Source organism: Symphalangus syndactylus, chromosome 23 (genome assembly GCF_028878055.3).
Source record: "Symphalangus syndactylus isolate Jambi chromosome 23, NHGRI_mSymSyn1-v2.1_pri, whole genome shotgun sequence".
Classification (NCBI taxonomy): domain Eukaryota; kingdom Metazoa; phylum Chordata; class Mammalia; order Primates; family Hylobatidae; genus Symphalangus; species Symphalangus syndactylus.
This window is the reverse complement of record NC_072445.2, coordinates 45825358-45830238: the sequence shown is the minus strand read 5'-3', so window position 1 is coordinate 45830238 and position 4881 is coordinate 45825358. Positions and strand designations below refer to the sequence as shown.

General features: G+C 43.4%; 1 pseudogene; it reads right to left on the bottom strand.

Annotated features, from left to right (window-relative positions):
- Positions 1–1797: 1797 nt before the first annotated feature.
- On the bottom strand, positions 1798–3264 carry LOC129473290 (argininosuccinate synthase-like; annotated as a pseudogene).
- Positions 3265–4881: the final 1617 nt, after the last annotated feature.

The following is a 4881-nucleotide window of genomic DNA, read 5'->3' as shown; positions in this document are numbered from 1 at the left end:
GGACAGTGCTCATTTCGTGAGTATTTATTGATGATAGAAGTGAGATGAGGAGGAGGAAGAAGAAAGGGAGAAGGAATGCATTTCTGGACAGGGTGACTATATGAAAAAAGTATGAGCTTTGAGTGCCAGAGGCAGTGAGGAGACCAGCTCTGTCTAAGAAGAAAGATGATGCAAGGGGATTATAGAAATTAAGGTTGTGGCACCCAAATGCCCATCGATAAATGAGTGGATAAAGAAATTGTGGTATACATACACGATGGAATACTACTCAGCTGTAAAAAGGAATGACTTAATGGCATTCACAGTGACCTGGGTGAGATTGGAGACTATTATTCTAAGTGAAGTAACTCAAGAATGGAAAACCAAACATTGTATGTTCTCACTCATAAGTAGGAGCTAAGCTATGAGGATGCAAAGGCATAAGAAAGACACAAAGAACTTTGGGGATTCAGAGGGAAAGGGTGGGAAGGGGGTGAGGGATAAAAGACTACAAATTGGGTTCAGTGTATACTGCTCGATTGATGGGTCAAAATCTCACAAATCACCACTAAAGAACTTACTTATGTAATCAAATCCCACCTGTTCCCAAAAAACCTATAGAATTAAAAAAATTTTTTTAAAGATTTTTAAAAAAGGAAATTAAAGTTGTGGCAAATGTGACAAGACTGTGGAGGGTCCCAACATTTAGCTGAGGAGTTTGTCTATAGTCTGAGTCAGTGAGAGACGAGATTGAAATCTACCCTATTACACGAAACAATCCTAAATTCCTTAATGCTTCAGATCAAGTAATTAGTTTATAAGAGAATGTTGGTGCCAGGGGAAAGATAAACATTAAACTTAAAAAATGGTCTGTAACTATGTAGAAATGAACCCATCAATTTGATGGGATTAGATACATTTGTTTTTAGGTATAATTTACATGGAGTAAAATTCGCCCTTTTTAGTGCATTCTACCAGTTTTACCAAATGTATACAGTAGTGTAACCACCACCACAATCAAGATACAGAAGAGTTACATCCATATGAAAAAAGCTTCCTCATGCCTCTGTAGTCAACCTCTGTAACCAGCCCTTGGCAACCAATGATTCACTTTCTGTCCTAATAGTTTTGTCTTTTCCAGACTGTCTTATGAGTGGTATCATACAGTGTGTAGGCTTTTGAGTCTGGCTTCTTTCACTTAGGATAATGCATTTGAGAATAATCCATGTGGTTGAATGCATCAGTTCATTCGTTTTAATTGCGGAGTCATATCTCATTGTATGGATATACCTACAGTTTGCTTAATCATTAATTCATAAGTAAAGGACAAATATTTCTTTTTAACATAACACATATAACTAATGTGGTACCTTCCTTTTTTTTTTTTTTTTTTAGACAGGGTCTTGTTCTGTCACCCAGGCTGGAGTGGGGTGTGTTCACAGCTTACTGCAGCCTCAAACACCTGGGCTCAAACCATCCTCCCACCTCAGCTTCCTGAGTAGCTAGACTATAGGTGTGTGCCACCACACCCAGCTAATTTTTTGATATTTTGTAGAGATAGAGTCCCACTATGTTGTCCAGGCTGGTCTTGAACTCATGGGCTCGAGCAGTCCTCTCCCCACTATCTCCCAAAGTTTTGGGATTACAGGCATGATGGTGCAACCATGGCTAGCCCAAAATAATATTTATAAGGTTTAGGGATTTATTTACTAATTGTCAAAGACAGGTGGAGACAGGAAAAAGAGAAAATGCAAATAGAGTATGCATTAATTTCAGAAATGTGAATGTTACTGCCCAGTAGACTCGTTTTCAGAGCAATTTGTTTTTTTTACTAATGTATCTTTTAATTGTCATTTTATAGCTACCCACCACAGCTGCCTCCCACCCTTCCCTTCAATGACGATGTTTGCAAGCTTCCGGGAACCAGGGAACAAAGCTGGGGCCTGGTAGCCCCACTACGCTGCCAGCCGGGAAGAACAAGTCACAATTACAAATGATCACAACAATTAGCGCCTGTACTTGGGGGATCTGCAAATTGAGGAGGCCCCAGCTCCTTGTTGTACAGGGGTCTATTTGACAGTGACCTTGCTCTGGAGACAATGATATTCCTATTCCTTCAGCCTGAGGGAATTGATGTTGATGAACCCGGTGGCATCAATTGGCTCATAATCACCCTGCACGTTCATGCTCACCGGCTCCTCGTTGTAGGGAGACAGTGAGGACTCCCAGTCAAGGATGTACACCTGGCCCTTGAGGACGGACACGTGCGCTTTCCCTTCCACTTGCTCCTAGGACTTGGCGATGCAGTGGCGGACAAATTCACACTCAGGGCTCTGCCAGAAACCGGTGTACACCAGCTCAGCAAATTTCAAGCCCAGACCTTGTTTGATTTTGCACACCTCCCAGTCCATGGTGAAGGCCTCGATGTCTAAATGAGTGTGGTAAAGGATGGTGCCTGCTAGGGTCTCATAGATACCTCGGGACTTCATTCCAGTGAAGCAGTTCTCCACGATGTCGGTACAGCCCACACCGTGTTTGTCCGCGACTTCGTTCAGGTACACGAAGAACTCCAAGGAGGTCTGAGGGGTGAAGCCATCCTTGACGTTGGTCACCTTCATGGGGACCCCTTTTTTAACTCGATCTCGAGGACATCACGGGTGTTGGGGGCTTTGGCCGGTTCCTAGGTCTTCGTGTAGAGACCCGGAGGCACTTGGTTCTTGGGGTTCTCCAAGATTCCAGCCTCGTAGCTGATGTGCATGAGGTTCTCGTCCATGCTCCACGGGTTCTTGGGAGTGACCGGAATAGGAATCCCGTGTTGCTTTGCGTATTCCATCAGGTCATTACGGCCCTTGAACCGGTTGTAGAACTCGGGCATCCTCCAGGGAGCAATGACTTTATCTGAGGGACGAGCGAGTACTAGGTGAGCTCAAACAGGACCTCATCGTTCCTCTTACCCGTGGCGCCGTGGGACACCCCCTCCTGCTGGGAGATTTCCACTTGTTTGCTGGCAATGCAGGGCCTGGCGAGAGAGGTGCCCAGGAGGTAGCAGTCCTCATACAGTGTGCTGGACTGGATGGCCGGCCAGGTGAACTCCTCCATGAACTCCCTGATGACATCCTCAATGAACACCTTTTTGGCCCCAAGTTTCAGTGCCTTCTTCCTGGCTTCCTCGAAGTCTTCCTTCTGGCCAGTGTTGGCCAGGTAGGCAATGACATCATAGCCTTGTTCCTTCACCCACACGAGGATGCAGGAGGTGTCCAGGCCACCACCATAGGCCAGAACCATGGAGTCTTTGCTGGACCTAGCATCTGGGATTGGAGGCACGAGTTTCCAGCATCTGGAATCTGTCTTCAGGTCGCAGTGAACCACTCGGGCTCAGGCAGCAGTGGCAGGCAACAGAGCAGGAGCTGTCAGATTTTTTAACCATCGTTAAAGGTTTCCAGTTCTGTGCCCTTCTGGAAGCAGTGTGGCCCCAGACTGACAACTGACCCTCAAAGAGGAAGGAAGGCCCTCACCTTGCTCCCCGACAATACTGCAGTGCTGTTTCTTGTAACTTGTAACTGATGCTTCCCTACTCTGTCCACGGAGCTGGTGAGTATTGGACTTAGCTGAAGCTGATAATCGTTTATAGATTTTGTCAATGCTTTGCCTTCAGTTTCCTCTTTATGCCTGTTTTAATCCTTTAATATCCTTCTCACCATGGGTTTTCTTTGATGACTTGGAAAGCTATTTTCTCTGTTTCTAGTTATTTATTGAAAATTGAAGTTGCCATCCTTTCAGCTCCACAACATTCTCTGAAGCCAAATTTGTGACTTCAGGTTGGATGTCGATGGGTGAGTAATCAGACATGTGGGGCCATGCCCAGTTTAAACTTCAAATATTCACACTAAATGGAGGGAAGAAAAGTCAAGAAAAAGAGGACAGAGTTGATATGTAGCGGTCTCTTTATTCATTTAATGGTAACAGGAAGCCCTCTCTGCCTCACGCCTGCTCCCACCCACAGGTCCTGGTGTACATGTGGGTGGTGGGAATTCTAAGAATTTGATCTAAGATATAGTCAAGTGGGGAAAAGGTAATTTAGAGGCTTCTATTTATTTAGCTTTAGGATTCCTCCAGACAAATTCCAGTAAGTGCCTGTGGTGTTAAGGTTTCTGCTATTTGGAGATAATACTTTGGATTTCTATAGAAACTCTCTGTTGAATAACAGTGCTCTGGAAGCCCAGAGCTAGGGGAATGCTGGGTGCGTGATGAGGCTTTTTTAGGGTTAGAAGTGTAAAAGCAATAGGACCTTTAAAAAAATGACAGGGACAGATAAAGAAGTTTACCCTCACCCCCTCCCAGCACTCTTTGTGCCTTAAAAGAAGAGAAAAAACAAAAGTTCTTTTCAATTTAAAGTGAATTTCTAAGGAGAAAAACAATTTGTTTTTTGAATATAACTGATTAAAACGAAAACTGAATGTTGAACTTGAGAAAACCATACAAATTAAAGAAAATGCACATGAGGTTTAAAAGAAAAACTTCCTGTGATATGATGAATATGCATATTCAACACGGCTTTGGAAAACATTGTTTTTTCACTTTAAGGAGCAATCTTTGCCTTCACTTAGTGCTCTAGTGAGCAATTGTTCAGGAAGAGTAAGAGGGTGGGTTTTCTTAGAGTTCAAGAATCAGAGCTGTAGGAGACTGAATTATGGGCTTGACCAGAAGACTGTGATACATTGATGAGCTTCTTCACGACTCCAAGGGATGATATGTTTGTGCTTTGATACATGGTATTTCAAAACCAAATTGTACATGTATTCACCAACAAAAGAAACTGAAGAAATTGCATGAGATTAAAAGTTACAAAATTGTTGTTTTTTTTGTTTTTGAGTCACAAGCAAGTCATTTTTGAAAGCATTG